Source organism: Equus caballus, chromosome 28, assembly GCF_041296265.1.
Source record: "Equus caballus isolate H_3958 breed thoroughbred chromosome 28, TB-T2T, whole genome shotgun sequence".
NCBI lineage: Eukaryota > Metazoa > Chordata > Mammalia > Perissodactyla > Equidae > Equus > Equus caballus.
In genome coordinates, this window is record NC_091711.1 from 21704331 (window position 1) to 21732281 (window position 27951).

Below are 27951 nucleotides of genomic sequence, written 5' to 3' on the forward strand. Positions count from 1 at the left end.
GAATGTTTCCTTTAAAAGGGTTAGGTTTTCCCAGAGTACCTACCCTACTCAGGTAGATCCAATTAAGATACTGACCGGATCTTCCAGACAGCAGAGGCTGCCCAGAGCACCTGGGCCTGGGTTTACTCTCAATGGGAGACACAGCATTTCAGTGAACTATGAGCAATGGCTGATCTGTTGGAGCAATACAGTCTTTCACCAGGGCCACAGGCTGTTCGTGCATTTTGTCACTTGTGCTGTATACAACAAATTATAGTTTATAGTTGTAGGACACTGTTTGGAGGCTGCTATGATATATAGTCTTGTTTAAATGATTTTTGTGAGAACAGACATTGTTAATCAATATGCTATAAGTAATGCATATTTATGGCATTGTTTGTTTTGTTCCAATGCACACTGTCATTCTTGGGCCGGTGCAGAAGAAAGCATTATGATGGCAAGCTAAAAATGCACCATGTCATTAAAGCAGGCAGAAGCAGAAGCAGAAGCATTGATCTAGGTGTCCAGGGACAAAAAGGAAATAGGGCAAGTCTAGTGTAAACCAGGAAGTGATCCGAAATAAAACATAAGAGCCAGCTAAAAAGCCAGTAACAATCCACTGATAAAATTGTTGGAACTAGTAAGAGTTCTGTAAATAACCATGTACATGAAAAATATATAACAAATTAATATGGCTCCTAAGACTAGGACAAACACATTAGAAAACAAATATACCTATTTACCTTAAGAATATAACTATTACCTTAAAAAGAAGCATGTGTTACCTGTATGTAAAAATAAAACTAACAAAAACATTGATCAAACATATGCAAAAAAATACATAAACGCAGAGATATGCCACATTCCAGATGAGGAACAACAATTAATGCACATATCTAGTCCCATCCTAGTCAAAACATCAGTGACATTTTCCTTTTAAATCTTAACAGGATGATTTCAAAATTCATCTACATGAAATAAAAGGAAAACAGCTAGAACAATGTTGAGTGAGATTAGCTCTCCCAGATACGAAAACATATTCTGAAACTATAATCATTAAATCAGTACAGAAAGTGTGCACAATTAGTCTAACTAAAAATAAATTCTATTGTATAATTTAATACATAATAAAGCAGAAACATTAATTAGTGAGACAAGGATGAATTATTCAGTAGAAAGAGATGGGACAATTGGTCAGTTGTTTGGGGAAGAAAAGTTAGATCTTCTCAAACAAGGCAACAAAACTGGAGATTGTTTAAAGATTCTAATGTGAAAATTCGGACTAGAGAGAGGCAGAAGAAACTGCTTTGTCAAGAGGTGTGAAAGGCAACTATTAAAATAGATGTTGACAAATAAATAGTTTTAATGAAATGGAAAAAGACTTTTATAACATTAAGAAAAGATAAAATTTACATATAAAACATAATTTCAATTTTTCTTAGCACTATATGCAGAAACAAATCAAAACAATTTTTCTACAGCTGGTTTCATTATATTCCCAGGACGCTACTTTTCTGCTAACTTGACAGTTAAGCATATTTCAGTTTCTTAGGGTTTATAAGAGCATCTTTAAGTTGCTCCAGAGCTCTCACGCCTCGTCCGGGCTCTTTCTTTCCCTTCAGCAGACAGACTATCCTTCCCTGGTCCTTCCTAAAATGGTGTTTGGATATAGGGGAGGGTTAATTGCGTTCCGGTCTCAAAGAGATGGAACTTTGATCTACCTGCTGTCCTATATTTCTCTGCTGGTCTCGGCGGCAATTGGTCTTAATCCATTTATCTGCATACCTGTGCTTGCAGCCTCTGAGAATTCAGCTAATTTCAGGTTGTTGCAATGGGAAATATTCCTGAAATTTTTCTCACTTGCCCTGGTCTCTGGTCTCAAGGTCATCACACTGAGACTTCTTTGTCCCCAGCCCGGGCCTCCCCTGGCACATCAGTTGGCTCCGCTCTTTTGTACTGGGCATCTAGAAACTCCCAGATCTCCCCCTTGTTCTACTAATTATAGAGAACGAGGAGTCCTTTCTCAGACCCACGTGTTATCTTCTTACTTCTTAAAAATGGCTTCTTAGCCATTTTTATTTACTTTTGGGTTTTTACAATGCTTTCTTCTCATTGATACAACGGATTAACAATAACAGTAATAATATAACAAGTGAATTAACCATGGGGCTCTCCAAAGAGTGCGCAAATTTCCTGAGATGCGCCCTGGCATACTCCCATGCAAGGAAGAGTTACATCGACCAAACCAACACCTATCTTGGTGTTTCTATCACCTGTTGCAACTTTCCTCCATATTTTGGTCACGGGGGGGGGAGCCCAGACACTCACAACCTGCAGTCCTGCCATTTTCTCTCACTCTTCCTTCTTCTGTGAGGGCGCTGTTTCTATCGTGAGGAATTCTCTCTTATGTCATATTTTTTATGCTTTATAAACTGTAAGAAAGCAAATATAGTCAAAGTCCCAAATTTTGTTTGCCATATCATAAGGAAGATTTTTATTAGTTATCAGTTTATTTTCTTCTACAACAAAGCATAAATATGGAGGCTTTTGTCTCATAAAACCCTTAGAATGCCAGATTTGTGATATGCAGCTGAGCAGTCCTTTTTAAATATTTTAGCTGATATTTTTCTCTCTCCCTGAAGTGATAAATGTCATTGGTTCCATGTATAGAGAAAATTAGAAAAGGGCATGTGTTTATCTCTAAACCCTACCTTGTCCTTCTGGTTAGGATCAATTCCTCTGCCAATATGCTGATACCTCTTCTTGCCTGCTGGTCTCTGTATAAATAGAGTCCTAAGTGCTCAGGTAGCAGTCATAGCTTATATTTCTAAAGGTATCTTTATTTTGTCTCCTGGAAAACTTGTTGCCTTTGGGACCAGGACCCCTAATCTTGCATGGGTAGTAAGTACAAAGTCCCATGGTATGCCATTGAGGATGATAGTAAGTGGTATCACCTATTCTTCCAAACTTTGATACCTGGACTGACGTATTCTTTCCATCAGAGAAATAGCATTCCAGAAAGGTCTCTGGTTCAGTGTACATGCTGGAAGGTAGTATCCTCTTCAGGTGTACTTCTGGTGTGGTACGTAGGTGTACCTTCAGTGTCACTTCAGGGATATCTTCAGTAGTCTGTTATAATGCTCTATCATAATGGAAATTTCTGGATGGTGGGATATGAAATGGATCATCATGGTCCCATTCCTTTGTCTCTTTTGCTGTGAAGTGGGTGCCATGTTCAGACCACATTCCATTTCTGTGGAAACAGGTACTATGTAAGTCCCCAAAATACTAGTGCTGGCTGAAGTTCTGTGGGCAGGAAAGGCAATCACATACTCAGAATAGATTGCTGGTCCTTCCAACACAGAAAGAGACCAGTATAATTAACTTGCTACAAAATATTCCCTTCGAGGAATAATACCATATCAGAGTCTCAGCATTGGTATCTGTTGTTGAAAATTTGCACATTCAAAGTCCATCGTTGCAATATTAGCCTCAGTAAGTATAAGTCCATGCTACTGGGCCCATGCATACCTTGCATCTCTGCCACTGTGACCTACTGTGTCAGATCTGGAGTGGTCAATGACAAAGGCTTTAATATCAACTGTTATTTTGTCTGATTGATTTTTCAACGCCCCTTACGTGGCGAATGCTTTATGATGAACACTAGTTGTGCCTCCTCTCATATGTTAATCCATCATCCACATCCCTGTCTCCTAAAGCTTCTTGTCTTTAATCATCTATTTGTTTTCCTTTCAGGACCCTGACTAGTTAGCCAGGTCATTAGCTACTTCCCTGGAGTCTATACGTATTCTCACTTCAGACAACTTCTCCTTACATACAAAGAGGAGGCCCTGGCATACTATATATAGCTCTGCCTACCAGGAAAAGCTGTCTTTTCTTTTCCCACTGTCTTTCAAGGCCGCTACTGGATTTCAACCATATATTGAGCTATCACTCACACTGAACTAGACTATCCTCCTCTTTCAGAGTCATGCTTCCATATGTCCATAAATGGGAAGTAGGGAGGGGTGCTGGGACAATCATAATAGGTAATATTGGGATCTGGGCTACCTGCCCGTGAATCTTACTCATGTCCCCAGTACTGCTCATTTTTTATCCTGATTGAACTATTTCTACCGTATAATGGATACTGCTGGGTTTTCTCAACTTAATGACTTGGTGGGTTGGACAGAAATGAGCTCATATTGGCAGTTCCAGATGCGTGGTCACTTAGAATTACACAGTCAGGGGTTTTTTATACTAGAGACCCATAGCACACTAAGAGCTGTTTTTAAGAAGGTGTATAATTTTCTGTTGCAAATAGAATGGACTTGCTCTACAACTCCGGGGCCTGCATTATGATTCTCCCTCTGTGGCTTGGGGTAAACTCTTTACTGCATCTCTTTCCACCACTGACAATTTTAACACCATAGAGTCTTCCAGATTGCATGGCCAAGCATGTGATTGCTTGCAACATACCCTAGACCTGCTGCAGAGCCCTTTTGTATTCAAGGTCCCAGGCAAAACTGGCAGTCTTTCATGGCACCCATCCTATGAGCTGGAGGACTATTTCTAGGTGTGTAATGTGTCCTGTTCAGAACTCAAAGAGACCTACTAGGCATTGGGCTTTCTTCTTTTCAATAGAGGATGCAAGACACAGTAATTTGTCTTTTATTTAGAAGGAGATGTCCTGACGTACATCTGACCTCTGTACCTCTAAATACTTTACTGAACAGGCCCCTGAATCTCCATAGGGTTTATCTCCTTCTATCTGGAGTGCATGTGTCATTCTAAACCCTCTGGCATGCTAGCCACCACTTGGTAATGCTTCCCAATCAACATGATGTTATTTATATAATGAATCAATGTGAAATTCTGTGAGATGGCCAAATATCTATGACTATGTTATAACAAAGATCAGGAGAGTTAACATAGCCCTGGAGCAAAATTATGAATGGTTATTGTTGTCCATTACATTTGAATGCAAACTATTTGGATGCAAACTGTTTATGATCCTTTTTTAATTGAGATAGGAGAACATAGTCACCATTGACTTAGCGGCCACATACTATGTATATTAGTTTTCTAGGACTGCTGTAACAAATACCACTGCCTGGGTGACTTAAGCAACAGAAATTTATTTTCTCACTATTTTCTCAAGGCTAGAAGTCCAAGACCAAGGTGCCAGCAAGTTTAGTTTCTTCTGAGCCCTGTCTCCTTGGTTTCCAGATGGCCACCACTCACTGTGTCCTCACGTGGTCTTTCCTCTATGTATGCACGTCTGTGTCCTAACCTTTTCTTATGAAGACACTAGTCATTTGGATTAGGGCCCATTCATATGCTTTCATTTTACCTTAATTACCTCTTTAAAAGCCCTATCTCAAATATAATCACATTCTGGGATACTAAAGGTTCAACGTATGAATTTTGGGGGGACAAAATTCAGCCCATAAGACCATGTATCTGAAGTCATAATATTCTGCTGTAATAAAAATACCATGTCTCACATGGCAACTGTGATCGGGTGTACCACTTACTTCAGCTTGCTATGGTCTAAAATATTCTCCACGGTCCATCCAGTTTCTGTAGGGGATATGATAGCATTAACACCTGCCATCTTCTGAGGTGTGATTGTTTGTTATCTACTGTTTTGGCTGGGGTAGGGATGTAGTGTCAGAGGCTCCTATTTGGCTACTCTCGCTGTTAGATTTTACCCCACAGGCCAAGGTGGCTTAAATCTAATGTAAGGGTTAATCCAACTTTCAAGTGTGTTAATCACAATTATACATTCAGGAACTTTAGAAGTGAGCACTGAGTGTATCAGTGGACCCAGTGGACTCAGTGTAAACCAGACTTCTGACAGGATTCCCTTCACTACCATCCCTCACATGCCCCCATTCTAACAATGGTATCCTGCTGATGCTTCGGATCTCCAGATATCAATGTCAACTCGAACCCTGGTACCAATAGTCTAACAGTCTGAAATTCTTTTTTCCCCAGTGCACAATCATCCAAGCAAATGGTCATGGTGGCAAAGGTGTCCCCAAATTGATGAAGATTCAGGGAACATAATGTGTCCTAAACCAAATAAATAAAAGGAATGCGCATGTAGGCCCACCAAAGTGAAACTGCAGAACACCAAGAATAAAGAAAATATTTTAGTGGCAACTAGAGGGAAAAGACAGATTACTTACAAATGAACAAAAATCAGGTTGATGACAGAATTCTCAAGAGGAATAATGGAGTGTAGATGATTCAAAACTCTGAGGCAAAATAACTATCAACTTAATTTCTATATCTAACTAGGCTCTCTTTCAAGAATGAGGGTGAAATACATATATTTAGATTAATAAATGCTGAAAAATTACCATTAATTGGTCTACAATCAAGGAAACACCAAAGTGATACTTCAATGGAAAGGAAACAATACAGGAAAAAAGACAGATTCTAAAAGAAATAATTGAGCAAAGAAATGAGTAAAAGTGTAAGTAAACCAGAGCAAAAATAGACTATATTAGGCAAAATAAATCATGTCTAATATGTGAGTTAAAAACAAACAAGATAAAACTAAAATATTAGATGACATGAAAGTTGGGAATGCGTTAATAAGAATTTAAACAGAATCCAATTAGGTTGTATATAAGGTCTGTATCTTTCTCAGTCTTTTCCAGGTCATATAAAAAAAGATTTTAAAAATGAGATTTAAATAATATCATACAGTTATTTAATACATTTATTTAACGTTTGTACTGTGCAGAGAATGTGCTTTCATTTTAAGCATCCAGAGAACAAAAAAAAAACAATGATCGCATCCTAGCCCAAAACACATTTCCCATATCTCTATATCATAAATAATCCAAGAAACATTCTCAACTAGTAAATTAAAATCAATTTTTTTTTAGCATTAGAATATCTCTGAATAACTATTGGGTTAAAAAGGGAGTAAAAAATGAGGACACAAGAAAGTACAAATTAACTAAGATGATCATACTATATCTATAGACTTTTCCCCTTTTTGTACTCTGTGAAATAATTTGTTTACTATCTTTTTAAAAAACATCTTTATTAAGGTATAATTAACACACCATAAAATACATCTACTTAAAGTGTACAGTTCAATGATCTTTAGTGTATTTACAGAATAGTGCAACCATCACTACAATCTAAGTTTAGAACATTTCATCACTCCACAAAAAACCTCATACCCATTAGCAGTAATAATCCATTTCCTCCCACTCTAGCCCTGGGCAACTATTAATCAACTTTCTGTCTCTATAGACATACTTTTTCTGGACATTTCATATATGGAACATTCCATAAATGGAATCATGCACTAAGTAGTGGAAATGTCTACTTTGACCATTTTAAAACTGGGCTTTTTGTTTTTGGTTGTTGTTGAATTGTAAGCATTCTTTATATTCTGGTTGTAGTCTCTGTGAGATATATGATTTGCAGAAATTTTCTTTATGTAGATCTGAGTTTCTGACTTATATCATATTCCTTTCCCAGAAGAACTTTTAACTTTTCTTGCAGGATAGGACAAGTTATGGCCCCAGTGACTTCTGTTCCAGGTAATAGATTTCTGATGTGACTCTCAATTCGACTTCCTCTCCAGATTTTGGAGTGGCGATTTACCCTGTGACCTCAATTTCTTGGTCAGTCCAAAGAAAGTCCTTGAATTTCAGTTTATTCAACAGTTTCTTGTTATAAGGTGTGATAAATTCCAAGCTCTTTACATGCTGGAGCTGAAAGGAGAAGTCCATGCAATTGCATTTTAAATAAGTTAAGAGAAAAAAAGGAGAATAAACATGCAATAATACTCTATTTTAATGATTACCTACTTAATTAACTTTCTTGGCACTCTTTATTTTTTATGGGTAGATTTCAATTACTGTCTGGTGTCTTTTAATTTGAACTTGAAGAACTACTTTCTGTATTTCTTGTAAGGCAGTTGTGTTAGCAACAAATTTTTTGACACTTTATTTATCTTGGAATGTATTTCACCTTCATTTTTGAAAAATAGTTTTGCTCGATCTAAAATTTTAGGTTGACAGTTTGGTTTTTTTTTTTTTTTTTTGCTTCCAGTGCTTTAAATATGACATCCTTCTGCCTTCTGGCTTTCATCGCTTATGGTGAGAAGTCAACTGTTAATCATATTAGGTTTTCCTTGTATGTGATTAATTGTTTTTCTCTTACTACTTTCAGGATTAATTCTTTGTTTTTTAACATTTTGACCATGGTATATCTCCGTATGGATCTCTTTGCTTTTATCTTACTTGGACTTTGTTGAGCTTCTTGGATGTGTAGCTTAACGTTTTTTCATCAAATTTGATGTTTGTTAACCATTATTTCCTCAAATATTTTTTTCTGCTCCTTTCTCACTTTCTCCTCTTTTTCTGGTACTTCCATTATGCATATGTTGATGTATTTAATGGTGTCCCACATTTCTCTGAGGCTCTATCTTTTTTCTCCATTCTTTTCTCTCTCTTTTTCAGATGGCATAATTTCTATTGATCTATAGTCAAGTTTTCTGATTATTTTGCCTGCCAGCTCAAATCTACAGCTGAGCCCCTATAATGAGTTTTTCATTTTAGTTATTGTAATATTCAACTCCAGAATTTCCTTTTGGTTCTTTTTTTTCATAATTTATTTTTATTTATTTTTGTTTTCTATCTGGTGAACCGTTTTCATCATACCTTCTTCAATTATTTAGACATGGTTTCCTTTAGTTCTTTGAACATAGTTGTAACTGCTGATCTGAAGTCTTCACTAAACCTAACACTTAGCCCCCTCAAAAGCAGTTATATTGTCACCTTTTTAAAAAAAACTATGTGCGAGTCACCTTTTCTGTATCTTTGCATGTCCTGTAAATTTTTTTTAAAAGTGGACATTTTAGATAAGATATTGTAACACTGGTTACTAATCCCCCGGAGGTAATGTTGTTGTTTTTGCTTGTTGTTTGTTTATATGTTTAGTGAGTTGACTGATCAAATTCCGTGAAGTTTCTTTCTTTCTGTAGTAGCAGCCTCTAGTGTCCTTGCTCAGAGTTTATTGCTTGTTTTTGACTTTTAGCAGCTAACATCCCTGTGTCAGCATAAGTCATTTATTGGCCAAAGGTTGTACTTAGTCACCTCAGTCAGTTGGATTTTTATTCTTTACCATTGAGTTTGTATGCCTGGCCTGGAGGCTGTGTCATAGTTCAAGCAGTTTACAGTTTTTCCCACATGTTCCGTCAGGGACTTGTAGCTTGGATGTTCCCTGTCTGATCACTCTTGAGAGGGTACATCCTTGGGTATGACCATTAGGCAGGAAGATCTCCATGCTCTGTTCTAAATGATGTCATTCCTCTTATAGGCTGCCTTTCACTGGGCGGAAGCTCTGTGCCTTTGTACAGTATTAGGGGTGGGAACAGAGGCTTGCTCCTTTGAGAGTCACACCTCAGTTCTACAAGCGAATATTAGCAGGGAGGTTAGCTCCTGTCTTCCTGGCTTGTGCATCAGGCATAGAAGCTTTATTCAACAGGTGAGCTAAGGTAGGGGTGGTCAGGGCCACAGTATTCCTGGACTTTTTGTGCCTGAAGTAGAGCTTCTTCCCTACAAGTAGGGCTGGTTGGACAAAGAGAGTTTTAGTTTTCTTAGCTCTTCCCACCTAGAATAGAGTTTTGCTACGTGGATCTAGGAGGTCTGAGAAACACCAGTGAAACTACAGCATTAGACTGAGAGCTGGAGGGAGAGAAAGCCCCAGACTTCTTGGTTGCATGTGCCCAGTGTAGAGTTTCTGTAAGTCTGAGCTGGTGCAGGGTACGGGGAAAGGGAAAAAGTAATGGCTCGCATGCCACAGACTCTTTGAATGAACGTTTCTCTACTTTCTGTATGCCCTTAGAACAAGATCCAGAAACTAAATTTATTTTTTTAAATAATTTTCTCCAGTTAAATAGTTGTTTTGTAGTGTAGATGATCTGTCAAACTCCTCATTCTGCTATTACAAATTTGGAGGGTTTCTATTTACTATTTTCTGGTTTACCAATCCACTGTTTTTCTTTATTTAGTCTGATATAAACCTATTTATTGATTTATTAACTTCAATTATAATTTCTATTTCTAGAATATTGCTGCCTAAGAGAACTTTCTGGAATGATGGAAATATACTATAATCTGTCCTGTTTGATATGGTAGCCACTCACCATATGTACCTATTGAGCTTTTGAAAAGTGTGACAAAAGAACTGACTTTTAAATTTTATTTAGCTCGATTAATTTAAATAGCCACAAGTGGCAAGTGATTAATGTATTAGACAATACTGTTCTAGAATTGACTTTTAAATCTTAATTTTATTTCATTTATTTATTTATTATTTACTTATTTATCTTTATTGAGGTAATATTAATTACTAACATTTTATGAATTTCAGGTGTACATCATTATATTTCAATTTCTATGTGGACCACATCATGTTCACCACCCAAAGACTAACTACCATCTTTCACCGAATTGACTTTTTAAAAATGGATTCTATACTCTGCTGAAATTCTTAATCTGCTTTTCTATTTTATTGAATATGTTATAGTTATTTTAAAGACTATCTGAATCATCTGTGATCTCTTTCTTTCTTTTGCCTGTGAGTTTCTTTATTTCCTATATATTGGCTCTCTTCTTTTATCATGATAAGTAATTTTTTATTAGATTTATTAGATTAGAATTGTGGACAGAAAGTTGTAGAAGCTCTAGATGATATTATCCTCTTCTAAAAATATCACAATTTTCATTTGGCAGACAGATTCCTTCCTTTAGGACAGAAGACATTAGTTTTATTATTGGCTCCATCTTTTGCTAACTTTGTAGCCTTATTCAAATCTGCAACAGCTCTGAACCTGTTTCCCCACCCATAAATAGGCCTAATATTCATCTTGCCTAAAGCACAGGTTATGAAGGTAAATAACCAATTTCTGAAAATTTTGTGAAATCTACAAGGTAATATGAATATGAAATTCCTATTAACAATTCATTCATTCTGCATATTTCCAGCAATATTTTTACAGGTTGCTTGAAAATAAAACCAGAACTTGGTTGGGTAGAAATTGTTCATGTTGTTACAAACAAGTTACTTTGTTTTGTATGGATGTTGTGACTGATTGTTTTTGACTGGCCCACGTCGGAAAATACTACCTGCCCTCCGAAGACAATGAATGGTTGAGAAATCAGCTATTAATGAATGGTCTTACAGTTGCAAAGTGGGAACAAATTTAATACTCTTTTTAGTTTGCACTCTCTCATGAGATTTCCCAACGGAAGGAAAAAGTCTGAATGCTAGCCAGAGTCCTAGGCCACAGTCAGGTTTTTCTGGTACACGTTGAAATCTCAAGTTGTCATGAGAAACAAACTTTGGGACAACCAGTGGCACCATTTTTGTTTATTCTTCTCAGGAAATAAAAGTCAGGCTTTTTTTTTTTCAGTCAGTATACACATTTCCTTATTCCAGTCATTCCACTGCAGCACAAAGAAAGACTGTTCTCTTATCTTTCATTTTGTTAAGACAGAAAAAAAATTTCCCTTGTACTTAAAACATCATCTTCCTGTAAACAGAATGATTAACTTAATATTGTGCCAAATAATTTCTGAGTATCTAGATAAGATTGAAGGCATTTGTTTGCCAAGCTCATGAGTTACTCTTCTCTTTTATTTCATTCCCTAGCACTTAAGCCAAGAGTCCTTTTTATTATTCACTCAAAAACTATTGCTTTTATGCCCTCAATTCCAGCAATCCTTGGAATACTTTGAAATCCTGTAGTATCTGAATAGAGCAATTTTATCTACGATATAAAAAAGTTTTCATTGTAAAATGATTTTTATTTTTCAAAAACAAAATTGTTTTCAAAACCAAGTGTTTATCATAAAATACATTCTTTTCAACTTACTTTTTGACAGATGACCAATACTGACCATCCAGTGCTCTTCAAAAAAAAAAAAAAAAGATTCCCTATTAGACAGACTGCCAAGTTAAAAATATCTTTAAAAACCTGCTTAAAGGCTCATTTCCTTTCCTATCTCCTCTACAATGTGTTTAATGTGCTTGATTTGGGTAATAACACCCAGCAGTCAGGGAAGACAGAAACAGCTACCTTGATTACTCCCTTGGCATACTTACGAGTGAACAGAGTCTTGATGCATGAACAAAACACTTCAAGGTCATCCTCTTGATCTTCTTCCAGGTTATCCTTTTCTCTTAATAGTAAGCTATGATGCTTCCTCATACCGGAAAGATAATTGAGATATTACAATATGCTGTACAAGCCCTAAACCCCACTAGCTATGTACAGACAAAGATCTGCAGTGGGGCAGTGGTTCCATAGCAATGGATAAATATATCAATCGTCCCAGGCAGCTTCTCTTAGCAGCTGTTTAATTATTTCTCTTCATTAATTGCAGCTTCAGAAAAACTAAAAAAAAAACCCAAAAACCAACAACGCTATTTATAATGGCATGCCTCTGTGTTACTACTTTTCAGCACGGCACCTAGCAAAGAAACATACAAATCAAATGTTTGGACATTACAAATATTCTAGCAATAAATTTGATTTAAAATACTCTCGAACCGTAGTTACTGCAACTGGAAAGACTCATTTCTTTCAGCTATTATTTCTAATGCTGCTAAAGAGATGCATTTGGGGAAACACTTATCGGAAGGACTAAATCAGCATTACAGATATATTCCAAGGGACCAGATGAAGATATAATTGCAAGCAATTTGTTTTTCAGAGAAGATTTTTTATTTTTTATTCAGAGTTGGTGGATGGCTACATTTTTTTTTTTTTTTTGGGTGAGGAAGATTGGCCCTGAGCTAACGTCTGTCACCAGTCTTCCTCTTTTTGCTTGAGGGAGATTGTTGCCAAGCTAACATCTGTGCCAAACTTCCTCCACTTTGTATATGGTATGCCACCACAGCATGGCCTGGTGAGTGGTGTGCATGCCTGAGATCTGAACCCGCCAATCCCAGACCACCAAAGCAGAGTGGATGGCTACATTTATAAAGATAATATATATCTGGCATGGATTAACCCAGGAGAGTGATGCAAATATACTCAAAAGCATGAAGAAGTCTTGGTGAGAAGTGGTGTATATAACTTTGTAGAGGAATAAATGAAATAATCGAAAGGCCTATTTTATGCTTGACACTTACAGAACATCCCTTCAAAGTGACGTAGGGACACAAATGCTGAACTAACGCTCAGGATGTTGGGATAATGGGGAAATGTCTTAAACCAGGACCTCTCAATCTTGGTACTATTGACATTTTGGGGCTGCGATAACTCTTTGTTGTGAGGGGCTGTCCTCTGTGTTTTAGGATGTGTAGCAGCATCTCTGACCGCTATCCAGTAGATGCCAGTAGCACCCACCCTCAATTGTGACAATCAAAAATGTCTCCAGACATTGCCAAATGTTCCCTGAGGGAACAATTGCCACAGGTTAAGAACCGTTGGAGTTAAAGAAGACAAGCGAATAAAAACACTTTGGTTATCATAGTATAGTGTTATCATACCACATCTAGGAAAGCTGTGGATTTTTGTGTCACCCATATGTTTCCTGGCCATTCCTATATCTGTAGCAATACCCCAAACCTCAAATCTCAGAATTAATACTTTCCTGATTCACAGCAAGTCCAACTTTTTATTTTCTTTTTGCAACTTTCCTGAGTAATTTTTTCTAGGGGTCCTTGGAGAGGTAAAATTCTGACATGAACAGAGTCACTTCTTGCAGTTCTGGAGTTGTTCTGTTGTAGTATCCATTCCTCTGGTCATCCCTGACCTCAGTTGCTCAAGGGTTATTGTTCACGTAATTGCCAATGTTGTCACTGATAGTCTCTATTTTTGATTTTTTTTTCTCCTGGCTGCCAAAAAAGATGTTATTTCTTTGTATGACTATTCTTTTCAAATATTTCCTCATAGCAGATAGTTGGGCCCTTAGTAGAGTCTTCTTTTATTCTACATCATTCTCTTTCTTAGAGCAAATGGGCCTCCCAAGGAGATGATGAGGCCTCGTCTCATAGTCTTCCTGAAAACATTATTGCTCTTTCCAAACTCAAGTTCTGCTGCTCTATCTCATACACTCCATTAGACATTTTTTTCTTGGGTATTTTCTCATACAGTCCATTGTCCTTCACATACCAAGATCTACTACTGGAAATCTGTTTCTGTGCCCCAGAACATTCCAAGGCAGTTAAGATGTTTATTGTTAGAAGATGGCTCTGGCCAGGAGCAGAGAAAGAGTCTCCATGGACCAATGAAGTTTTTCTTCCAATTCCATCTAATAGAATTTTATATCTGACATAGCCTCAAATATTCTGTTAAGTGTTTTTATTTATAGCTGGCAGATTTACTTAACATTTTTATTTGTTGTAGTAGTTTTGATGCAATATTTCAGATATGGCTATTATTCACCAATTAATCTATGAGTTATATAACAAAAATATGTTACCGGCTCTTAATTAATATTAACCCTGATATTTGTTCTCCTACAGGGAACCCAGCATCTATGAGTTAAAACTAAAAGCACACATTCCCAGGTCCTCAGTTCTTTAGCTACACTCATTTTTTTGTACCCATATGGGACTAATTTTTCCACTCCATTTCTGAATAGTCCTTCCTTTTCCCTGTGATCTGCCCATCTTGCAGTTTATTCCTGAAAGAGGTCTATTTGTGTGCTCTAAAATCTGTTGCTTGAGTATCTGGCTTTGGTTCAGCCTTCAGCTAAGTGCTGACTGGGATCCTAAAATTTGTATGCAACCACAAAAGACTTTGAATAGCCAAAGCAATCTTGACAAAGAAGAAAAAAGCTGGAGGCATCACACTTTCATATTTAAAACTATATTACAAAGCTATAGTAATCAAAACAGTAAAGTATATGCAGATACATAGATCAATGGAACAGAATAGAGAGGTCAGAAATAAACCCAAGCATACATGGTCAATGAATTTACTGCAAAGGAGCCGAGAACATGAAATGGGAAAACCATGGTGTCTTCAATAAATGGTACTGGGAAAACTGGACATTCACATGCAAAAGAATGAAATTGGACCACTAGCTTACACCATACACAAAAATCAGCTCAAAGTGAATGAAAGACTTGAGTGTAATACCTGAAACCATAAAAATTCTAGAAGAAAACATAGGGAGTAAGCTCCTTAACATCAGTCTTGGCAATGATTTTTGGATTTGACACCAAGAGCAGATAAACAAGTAGGACTACATTAAACTAAAAAGCTTCTGCATAACAAAAGAACCATAAAAAAATGAAAAGGCAACCTATGGAATGGGAGAAAATATTTTCAAATCATACGTCTAATAAGGGATTAATATCTAAAATTTATGAAGAACCCAGACAACTCAATAGAAAAAACAATTTGATTTAAAAAATTGGAAAAGGAATTGAATAAACATTTTACCAAAGAAAATATACAGATGGCCAAGAAGTACGTGAAAAAGTGCTCAACATCAGTAATCATCAAGGAAACATGCATCAAAACCACAATGAGCTATCACCTCATTCCTGTTGGAACAGCTGTCTCAAAAAGACAAGAGATAACAAGCGTTGGCGAGAATGTGGAGAGAAGGGAACACTTGTGTGCTGTTGGTGAGAATGTAAATCATGAAACCCCTAAGGAAAACAGTATGGACATTCTTCAAAAAATTAAAAATATGACTACTGTATGCAATTCCATATCTGGGTATATATCCAAAGGAAATGAAAACAAGATATTTGAAGAGATATCTATACTCCCATTTACATTGCATCATTATTCACAATAGCCAAGATATGGAAACAACCTAAGCATCCATTAATGGATGAATGGATAAAAAAAAGTGTACATATATACATATATATACAAATATTTTTATACACACATACAACGGAACAGCATTCAACCATGAGAAAGAAAGAAATCCTACCATTTGCATCAACATAGATGAAATTTGAGGGCATTTTGCTAAATGAAATAAGCCAGACAGAGAAAGACAAATACTATATAGTATCACATATGTGGAATCTAAAAAAAAAACAAGTCAAACTCATAGCAACAGAGAGTAAAAAGGTGGTTGCCAGGGTCTGAGGCATGGGAGAAAAAGAGGTTGGTAAAATTCAGCTACATAATGAATAAATTCTGAGGATTTAGTGTAAAACATGTTGGCTATGGTTGATAACACTATATCGTATAATTTAAGAGGGTAGAACTTAAATGTTTTCACCAAAAGAAAAAAAAGATAAATATGTGAGGTGATGGATGTGTTAAATAAGTAAGTGGGGTGAATTCTTTCACAATATATACATATTTCAAATTACCGCGATGTACAGTTTAAATATCTTACAAATTTATATGTCAATTATCCCTCAATAAAACTGATAAAAACACTTTCTTCTCTCCAACTGAACAGTTGCATGTCCTTCATTATTGGTCTCTTTAAGCTTTCAATACAGTCTTAGCCTTCTTACAGATCCTGGATGTGAGGATGGATTAATGTTTATTGAACTAGTTTTTTTTTTCCTTTTTTTTTTTTTTTTGGTGAGGAAGATTGGCCCTGAGTTAACATCTGTTGCCAATCTTCCTCTTTTTGCTTCAGGAAGATTCACTCTGAGCTAAAATCTGTGCCTGTCTTCCTCTGTTTTGTATGTGGGTCACCACCACAGCATGGTTTGAAGAATGGTGTAGGTCTGTGCCTGGGATCTGAACCTGCGAACCCAGGCCACCAAAGCAGAGTGCACTGAACTTAACCACTATGCCACCAGCAGGCCCCTTGAACTAGTTTTTGATACCTGCTTTTTAAGTCCTGCATAGGAAAACTGGCATTTTGATTTGGAAGGTGGGGGTAGCACTGCTGTTCTCAGTATTACAGTTTCAGCCAAAACTGTAAGCAGGTATCAGTGAGTGTGAGCTCACTGTGAGCATCCTGTTACATGAGCTAATAGAAAAGGGAGCAAAAAATTTGAGTGGATTATTTGTAGAAGAACATATTCAAAATTTCAACAAAGTATGGAAAGTTGTTCCAGCTCATGAGTCATATAATGAGGAATTATTTTATCTTAGTCAGACTTTTAAGTTTTAACAAGTGTGATTAACATTTATAAGGATATTTTCATAGGTTGCTGGTGGAAATGTGAATTTTACCTCCCTTCTGAAAAGGGATCTGCAACTTCTATTAAAAAAAAAAAATTTTAACTTATAAACCTGTTCACTCAAGACTTATACTCTGGAATTCTATCCTTTTGTCCAATAAAAATGGAAGTGCTGGTATGTAAATATATATCATCAAGGACACGTATTTCAGCATTGTTCAGGGTAGCAAGGATACAAAATAGTAACAGCAATTATTTAATTAAAAAAACTAACTAGCAACAATGGAAATGCACTTCATAGGACAATGAATGGTTGAATAAATTTAAAATATTGTACAATCCTTAAGAGTAATGAATTAAAACAATACTAATTCCCTTGTTGGTATTCCTCATGGACAATATGGAATGAAAAAAACAAGATGCAGAAAAATGTACGTATTGTGAGCATATTTTTTTGAAAAAACTATTTGTAGCTTTAAATGCATGTTTGCATTTATGTGTGTGCATAGGACATGTGTTATTAGGGGAACATGGAAATAAATACCACGACTCTGGGTTACTTGGGGTTATTGGGGAGGAGAATGATGTGAATAGATTAAGGGGATAGAAAGTTGGAGGAGGCAGGCAAAAGAGAAATACACATCTATGAAATCACATTTACGAATGTATGTAAATTTTACATGTGTAGCTAATAAATTAAGGTGATAAAAGAGAAATAATAGCACAGAGCTCCAAATTTCAATAAGAAAACAGATGAAGCTGAAATCCCGGAGTGAGCTTGAGAAAAGCTTATTAGCTCATATTCTCACGCAGAAATTGAACTTCCATCATTCTTGTCAGTGGAAAAGAATTAATAATATAATAAATTGAGCCCAAGCACAGTCAATATCAAATTTAATCACTGCGCATAATTATAATTGAAGATACAAAAATCAAATAATGAAACATATGTAGTGTTAGCTTCAATATTGAATCTTCCTGAGGCTCGAAATTTTCAAGAATAAATTTCCCATAGTAGAAGATTTGTTGGTCCATAACTATCAAGGCAAAAGAACAAAAAAAATACTTTAATTAATCGGTGCTTGCTGCCTTCTTGGTGGTGTTTTCTTTCTCATTGCACAGGCTGTCTCTCTTTTATAACATTGCTAGTGATTAGTTGATTTCTGAAGCCTGAGCACCTGATCTCAAAGGACATGGAAAGCAAACACGATATTCTCGCTTATTTCTATAGACAGAAATTCATGCTCTAACAAAGTGGCTCTCAAAGTGCGGTCCAGGTACCCTTGGGGAATCCCCAAGACCTTTTCAGGTACACAAGTTTAAAGACTTCTTTTCTAATACTACTAAGTCATTATTTGCCCTTTTCACTCATTATCTTGCAAGAGTATCATAGAGTTTCCCAGAGGCTAAATGATATTTGATGTTGCAGTAAATTGAATTCAAAAACAGATACTGGAATTTAGCTGTTTTCTATTTTTTAAATATAGCAATTTTTCATAAAGATCATTTATGTTAATTTGTAAAAGGTTTAGTATTATATTAAATACTGATTAATAAATTTTTAGTATTAATTTATAGTGTGATAAATATCACTAGATATAACCCACATAAACACAAGCACTTTGGGGTCTCAATAATTTTTAAGAGTAAAAGGGACCCTGAGGCAAATGGTAGAGAACTACTGCCCAGACGAGAGAGTGTGAGTTCTCCCTTTCACACCAGACTGTCACTAAGTTGGAGGGCATGTTCTATGGCAGAAAAAAGCCGGGAATGCAAAATGCTGTTGCATTTATATAGCGTTAACAGAATATAAAAGCAATGAAAAAATGATTAGCTTCACTCATAGAAAAGACATGCAAGGTGAGACAGCAATGTAATAGCATGCCATTATTTCAGCTCCAGGATTGGCACTCTCGTACACTATTTTTGGGAGTGTAAACCAGTCAGACTTTTGGAGGACAATGCTTATTAAAGTATAAAAGCTTTTGTACTTTGACTGAACCACACCCCTTTTCTGTATGCCATCGAGGGATGTATTCATGTTGACCCAAGTTTGCAATAATAGAGTTGCAACCATATTCAGTGCAGCACTGTTTGTACCCACACAAAAAAAGAGAAAAATGAAAGTGTTCAAACATAGAAGAATTCCACAATAAGTTATGGAATGCCCATTCAACGGAATACCATATACTAACTGAAATAAATAATGCAGATTCTGTGTCCAATATATAACTATTATAACTATGATTATTGTATTTCCGATCTTAAGAAAGTTATAGAACAGGATGAGAATACATACTATATGTATTTTAAAAAAGAATAAATGTATACATACAAATTCTAGTATGTGAATAAGTGTGTGTGCAGAAAGTATGAAGGTGTGCAAGACTGCAGCATATGTGTGTTTGTATAGCTATTTTCTGGAAGGATATACAAGAATCAATTAACAGTGATTATTTCTAAAATGATAAAGGTGGGGTCATGAGACTTTTTGGTTTTTATTTTATATTTAGCTATCTTGTTTGAATTTTTTAAAATCATAAGCATGACTTTAAAATAAATTTTAAAAAGTGATCTTTGTGTTACTCAAAAACTATCAATGTAAAGATTGCCTTCTTTAAGAAGTCTGCCTTCAGGGAGACATAATTACTTTAGACATAAAGTGTCTTGAAAGGATGTGGAAAAGATAATAGAGATTAGTTCGTCCTATGGTAAAGTGAAATGCCAACCAGTAAACATTTATAAGCAGGCACTGAGTGCACAGCCTGTATCTATGTTGCTGCACAGACCTGAACATGATCTAATGTGGACTCCACCGACCCAGCAATTTGCCAGTGGGGGCTCGAGCGTCCGTAACCCAGGTCTGCAGCAGGAATAAGATAAGGTTGAGGATGGAGGGATTCACAAGGGCTTGGAAAATTAGGCGGAAGAAAAGCCCTAGGAAAAAACTCCCCCTCCGGGAGTTGATTAATGTTTCATGGTTCTGACAGGACGTACGCCTGGGGACAGAAGTGACAGGCAGGAAGGGGAAATAAAGAAGACAGAGGAAAGATGCAGCAAGTTCATACCAGTGACAGTAACAGTCTTTTCTCTGTCTAGAGGATAAGGCTTAATATTTATTGATAGCTCACCCTGGGCTATAGCCAAAAAATTAATAGAGATTATAAAATGGAAGTATAGCTGTACATAATATTATAGCTATATAGCATATTATATATTATGCATATTACATATTATATGTTATATATAATATTCTATCAAATAGTGTTATCAAATGGCTAATGTGAATTGATAGTATCATATTATTACAATTTTCAATCTTAGCTTCAGTTTCCATATCTGCAAAGTACGTTTGTTGTGAAGGTTAAATCAAATGATACATATAAAACACTAAAAGTCTGGGACATCGCATTTAATAAACAGAAACTATTATTACTATTTTCTCTCTTCCTTCTCCCTTCCTTTTCCTCATCTTTCCTGAGGTCTCAGACTTCATAACATGAAAAGCCTCAGAGAGCCTTTCAGGAAGATACAGAGAAGTGGAAACTCATGGGGAAGGAATTTTTGACATAGAAAAGGTAGCAAGTAAATGTACTTCTAACATCAAATTTAGAATATAATAGCAATGTTTAAGAGAATGCTATTTATATAAAATTTCACAAATATATCCCATATTAGAGTTTATGTATATTATTTTGGTGTTGAGAATGCTCGATAATTAGCACCCCTCTTCCCTACCTTCTTCTATTCTGAACCAAGTGAGAAATTAAAAACCAAAGTGAAACAAAACCCAGCAAGACATGTGAAGGCCTTTGTGATTGCCATTGTTACTGAGAAAGGCTGAGTTGAGAGACTGAGTTCAGTGTAACAGCTAAAGGGGCTTGCTACCTAAACCCCCAAGAAGACAGACATTCCCCACTTGGTCGTGCTCATGCTGCACAGAACAGAGCAGGCCCCACTGCAGGGACAGTGCTGAGTTTATGCAATAGCTGAAAAAAAGCACAAGGAATGTTCCGTGTTGAATGGGAAACCCAGAAAGGAGGAGGAGAGGGGAAAGGATTGGGTCAGCCATGCCTTGGTCTTCTTCCAAATTTTCCAATCGGATAACTACCTCTGCCTCAGTAGGCGGGACAGCGATGGGAGACGGGGACAGCAAGAGGACAGAAGGAAACAACAAAACCAGGAGGGGCAGAGAAGAGGTACATTCACGCAGGCACATGCACATACACCATGCACACGTTCTGAAGACAGCAAGGAGCAAAACCCAAAGACCTGCCTGGGGACACCCAGCCAACCTGTCCTATCACGAGAACTCATCTAGGACATGAAAGAAAAGTCAGGGAAGCCGTAAGGAGGAGAATATTAGGTACTGAGTCACCCCCATAAAAGTTGTTTTTCTTCCTTGAACCTATATCAACGTGCTAGACAGCTTAATAAACATTGTTTTTGGAAGGGGAGGGGTAAGAAATTAAAGCACAGTATTTGGACTAGAGTAACTGTTCACTTAGTTGAGCTCAGAATTATTGGAAACCTTGAGGTATCTTTGCTATTTTTTAAAGCTTTTAAAATTATTGCATAATATCCATATAGAAAAGAGCATGAACATAAATGTTGATTTCAATAAATTTTCATGACGAAACAAACAACCTTGTGACCACTACCAAGACTGAGAACGAACATCTGCAGAATCCTCCTCCTGACCTGCCCCCCCACCACGTCACCACAGCCCTGGTTTCTAACTGTGTTCTGGTTTTGCCTTTGGGTCTATTTTTGAACGTCACAAGTACTTTCCTATCTGCCTTTTCTTTTGCTTAACATTATATTTGTGACAGATGTTTCTACTATTGCCTCAATTTCTTGCTAGATAGTATTCCACCCGATGGATATACCACGGTCCTATTCCATTCTGTAGTTGATGTTCTTTGGGGAAATTTCCAACTTGGAGTTATTATAAATAATTCTGGCACATTCTTCTGTGCCTGTTGTTGTACATGTGTACTCATTTCTGTAGATTGTAAATAAGTAGTGATAGTGGTTGTCCAAAGTTGTTTCACATTCTCATCATATTTTGTATTATGTCTTTTAATCAAACTATTCAGATGGATGTATAGTGGTACTATAATATTTAATTGTGGTTTAATTTGGCCTTGTCCTGCTGACTATAAAGGTTGAGCACATTTTCATAAGTTTGTTCAGCATTGGGTGTTATATTTCCTAAGTTGCCTGTTCAACTCTCTTGTCCATTCCCCTTCCGCAAAGGCTGTTTGCTCTTTCGAATGGATTATACAATGAAAATGCTAAGACTGGATATGAGCCCTCTGTCAGGCATATGTGTTACATATTTCTTCTCTTACTCTGCAACTTGCTTTTTTCCCATTCTCTTACTGGTGTCTTTGAGAAACAAAATTTCTTCATTTCGACATAGTTTAATCTAATGAAATTTTCCTTTATGGTTAATGATTTTTGTACCTTATTTAAGAAATATTTCACTATAAATCTACAATCCACTGGTAATTAATTTTTGTGTATGGTAAAAGAAATGTTAGAGTTTTTTTAAAAAAATGAATATCCAATTGATCCAGCATCATTTATTAAAAGATAATGTTTTCCCAAGAGAAATGAAAACTTATGTTGACATAAAACCGTGCACGTGAATGTTTATACAAGCCTTATTCATAATCTTCAAAAACTGGAAACAACCCAAGTGTCTTCCAAGGGAGAATAAAAAAAGAATGTGGTACATGCATACAATATAAAATTACTCATCAATAAAAGGTAATGAATTATTGATAGATGCAGCAACACGGATAAATCTCAAATGCATTTTGCTAAGGAAAGAAGCCAGACACAAAAGGAAACATAATGCATGATTCTATTTATATGATATTCTATAATACATTACCATTTGTATCACAAAGGCCAAACTATAGGGATGGGAAACAGGTCAATGGTTGTCAGGGGATGGGTTGGGCCAAGGGGCCACATGAGGAAATGTTTGGGTGATAAAATTATTTTATGATTGTGGCAGTGTGTATACAAATCTATACACTTGTCCAATGCACAAAGAGTGGATTTTACTATTTACAAATTTCTTAAATTCTAAAGTCTAAAAAATTTTAAATATCTCAAAAACAAGACATTTTCTCTATTGCTCTATAGAGTCGAAATTGTCATAAGTTGGTTTGTATATGCATAGGGTACCTCTGCTTTGTGATACATCACTCGTTCAATTGTTGCTTGATAATATCTCATTTCTTTTATAACTAATTGAGAACAGGTTGCATTGGCAATTGGGAGCTCAATATGATATTTATGGGATTAGAGAGAAATTAAGTAACTTCCTTCCCACTAAACCAAAGTTGTCTCCTTCCCGTGATGAGATGGACAAGAATATGTGGTACCCAGATCCCTCTAGCTGCAGGAAGTACTGTCAGAAGTTTTCAGCTGTCACCCCTTTCAAAGATTGCTTCTGCTTCAGAGGCTACCTCACCCAAAGCCATGCCTTCCAGGGGCAGCCCATGTACAGTGACCTATTGAGGCAGAAGAATAAGGACCAGTCATGCCAGCTTAATGCATGACTACTCTGATGAGCTTTTCTGGATCCAGACCTCTCAATGTAGTTATCTGAAGATGTTGAGCCTGCATTACAGTTCAACTTTTAAATATGACCATGGGATATTAAATGACTACATATCCAGAACTGTCCTTTATGAACTAGGTCTCTCTGACCTACTAATGAACCCAGAAATAAGCATCATAGATGGAAGTGGTGCATCCAAAATCACTTATCAGCAGGACCAGAGAGGACAAGTACGTACAGGTAGCCCAAACTCATATCATTTACCACTATTGTATTATCACCCTCCATTAGCTTATACCTGTTACAGTATGAGGACCTTCTTTGACCAACTGATAGAAGAAGGAGAAGCATAGGTTTGGTTTACCGCTGGGTCAGATTCATATGTGGGGACAAGTCAAAAGTGGATAGTTGTGGCATTATAGTCTTACTCAGGAGTGTTCTTGAAAACTAGGAGGGAAAGATCATTCCAATGTGCAGAGTTCTGGGCACCTGTTTATCCACCTGGCCATTTGGGAAGTGATCCAAAGTTAGGATATATATAGATTCATGAAGGTCTAGTTAGGGACCTGGAAGAATAAAGACTGGAAGATTGAGGACAAGGAAGTCTGAGATAGAGGGATATGGATGGACATCTGGGAGAAGGCACAAAATGTGGGTATCTTAGAATTGCATGTTTGATTAGAGAGTATTCACCATAGAAGAGGCATAAAACAATGAAGACAACAGAATGACTCGACTATTTGATGTTAGCCACACTTTGACATTGGTCACTTTGGCATGGGCGTAATGGGTACATGAAGGAAGTGACCACAGTGGCAGAGATGGAGTCTGTTTATGGATCCACAAGTATGGATGGGCTCCCATTTATCAAGGCTGACATGGCTTCCACCAATGCCAAATGTCCAAACTGCCAGCAACAAATGTTAATGCTGATCTATCAATATGGTACCATTTCTCAAGGAGCCCAACTGGCAACTTGGTGGCAGGTTGACTACATTACGTCCTTTCCAATATGGAGGGGATAGATATTCATTCTTACAGGATAGACATGTATTTCTTTTTTTTTTTTTTAGTGAGTTATTGATAGGTTACAATCTTGTGAAGTTTCAATTGTACATTAATGTTTGTCAGTCATGTTGTAGGTGCACCACTTCACCCTTTGTGCCCACCCCCCCACCCCACCTTTCCCCTGGTATCCACTAAACTGTTCTTGGTCCATAATTTTAAATTCCTCATATGAGTGGAATCATACACAGATTATCCTTCTCTCGCTGGCTTATTTCACTTAACATAATTCTCTCAAGGTCCATCCATGTTATTGCAAATGGAATGATTTTGTTCTGTTTTGCAGCTGAGTAGTATTCCATTGTATATATGTACCACATCTTCTTTATCCATTCGTCTGTTGCTGGGCACTTAGATTGCTTCCACGTCTTGGCCATTGTAAACAGAGCTGCAATAAACATTGGGGTGCACAGGACTTTTGGGATTGCTGACTTCAAGCTCTTTGGATAAATACCCAGTAGAGGGATGGCTGGATCGTATGGTAGTTCTATTTTTAGTTTTTTGAGGAATCTCCATACTGTTTTCCATAGTGGCTGCACTAGTTTGCATTCCCACCAGCAGTGTATGAGGGTTCCTTTTTCTCCGCAACCTCTCCAACATTTGTTGCTATTAGTTTTAGATATTTTTGTCATTCTAACGGGTGTAAGGTGATATCTTAGTGTAGTTTTGATTTGCATTTCCCTGATGATCAGCGATGATGAGCATCTTTTCATGTGCCTATTGGCCATCAGTATATCTTCTTTGGAGAAATGTCTGTTCATGTCTCCAGCCCATTTTTTGATTGGGTTGTTTGATGTTTTGTGGTTGAGTTGCGAGAGTTCTTTATATATTATGGATATTAAGCCTTTGTCAGATATATGACTTTCAAATATTTTTTCCAAGTTAGTGGGTTGTTTTTTTGTTTCAATCCTGTTTTCATTTGCCTTGAAGAAGCTCTTTAATCTGATGAAGTCCCATTTGTTTATTCTTTCTATTGTTTCCCTTCTCTGAGAAGACATGGTGTCCAAAAAGATCCTTTTAATACTGATGTCAAAGAGTGTACTGCCTACGTTTTCTTCCAGAAGCCTTATGGTTTCAGGTCTCACCTTTAGGTCTTTAATCCATTTTGAGTTTATTTTGGTGAATGGTGAAAAAGAATGGTCAATTTTCATTCTTTTACATGTGGCTTTCCAGTTTTCCCAGCACCATTTGTTGAAAAGACTTTCTTTTCTCCATTGTATGCCCTCAGCTCCTTTGTCAAAGATAAGCTGTCCATAGATGTGTGGTTTTATTTCTGGGCTTTCAATTCTGTTCCATTGATCTGTGCACCTGTTTTTGTACCAGTACCATGCTGTTTTGATTACTGTAGCTTTGTAGTATGTTTTGAAGTCAGGGATTGTGATGCCTCCCGTTTTGTTCTTTTTTCTCAGGATTGCTTTAGAAATTCGGGGTCTTTTGTTGCCCCATATGAATTTTAGGATTCTTTGTTCTAATTCTGTAAAGAATGTCATTGGGATTCTGATTGGGATGGTGTTGAATCTGTAGATTGCTTTAGGTAGAATGGACATTTTAACTATGTTTATTCTTCCAATCCATGTACATGGAATGTCTTTCCATCTCCTTATGTCGTCATCCAATTCTCTCAGAAAGGCCTTGTAATTTTCATTATATAGGTCCTTCACTTCCTTAGTTAAATTTACCCCAAGGTATTTTATTCTTTTTGTTGCGATTGTGAATGGTATTGTATTCTTGAGTTCTTTTTCTGTTGGTTCATTACTGGAGTATAGAAATGCTACTGATTTATGCACATTGATTTTATACCCTGCAACTTTGCTGTAGTTGTTGATTACTTCTAACAGTTTTCCAATGGATTCTTTGGGGTTTTCTATATATAAGATCATGTCATCTGCAAACAGCGAGAGTTTCACTTCTTCCCTCCCTATTTGGATTCCTTTTATTCCTTTTTCTTGCCTGATTGCTCTGGCCAGGACCTCCAGTACTATGTTAAATAAGAGTGGTGATAGAGGGCATCCTTGTCTCGTTCCTGTTTTCAGGGGGATGGGATTCAGTTTTTGCCAATTGAGTATGATGTTGGCTATGGGTTTGTCATATATGGCCTTTATTATGTTGAGGTAGTTTCCTTCTATGCCCATTTTGTTCAGAGTTTTTATCATAAATGGCTGTTGGATCTTGTCAACTGCCTTCTCTGCATCTATTGAGATGATCATGTGGTTTTTATTCCTCAGTTTGTTGATGTGGTGTATCATGTTGACTGATTTGCGGATGTTGAACCATCCCTGTGTCCCTGGTATGAATCCTACCTGATCCTGATGTATGATTCTTTTGATGAATTGCTGAATTCTGGTTGCCAAAATTTTGTTTAGAATTTTTGCATCTATGTTCATCAGTAATATTGGCTTGTAGTTCTCTTTTTTTCGTGGTGTCCTTGTCAGGTTTTGGTATCAGTGTGATGTTGGCCTCATAGAATGTGTTAGGAAGTGTTCCATCTTCCCTAATTTTTTGGAATAGCTTGAAAAAGATAGGTATTAAATCCTCTCTGAAAGTTTGGTAGAATTCTCCAGGAAAGCCATCTGGTCCTGGGGTTTTATTCTTTGGGATGTTTTTGATTGCTGTTTCAATCTCTTTCCTTGTGATTGGTCTGTTCAAATTGTCTGCCTCTTCTTGAGTGAGCTTTGGGAGATTGTAGGAGTCCAAGAATTTATCCATTTCCTCTAGGTTATCCATTCTGTTGGCATATAGTTTTTTGTAGTATTCTCTTATAATCTGTTGTATTTCTGCAGAGTCTGTTGTTATTTCTCCTCACTCATTTCTGATTTTGTTTATTTGAGCTTTCTCCCTTTTTTTTCTTTGTAAGTCTGGCTAGTGGTTTGTCAATTTTATTTATCTTCTCAAAAAACCAGCTCTTTGTCTCATTCATCCTTTCTACTGCCTTTTTCATTTCAATAGTATTTATTTCTGCTCTGATTTTTATTATGTCTCTCCTTCTGCTGACTTTGGGCTTCATTTGTTCTTTTTTCTCTAGTTCAGATAGCTGTGCTTTAAGGTTGCTTATTTGGGATTTTTCTTGTTTGTTAAGATGTGCCTGTATTGCAATGAATTTTCCTCTTAATACAGCTTTTGCTGTATCCCATATGAGTTGGTATGGCATGCTATCATTTTCATTTGTTTCCAGGTATCTTTTTATTTCTTCTTTAATTTCTTCAATGATCCATTGCTTGTTC

The 27951-nt window shown here is 36.7% G+C and overlaps 1 long non-coding RNA gene across 1 annotated transcript in view; it reads left to right on the forward strand.

Annotated features, from left to right (window-relative positions):
- LOC111771089 (uncharacterized) overlaps positions 1–27951 on the forward strand; it is a 124303-nt gene that overhangs the window by 61413 nt on the left and 34939 nt on the right. The window lies entirely within an intron of this gene.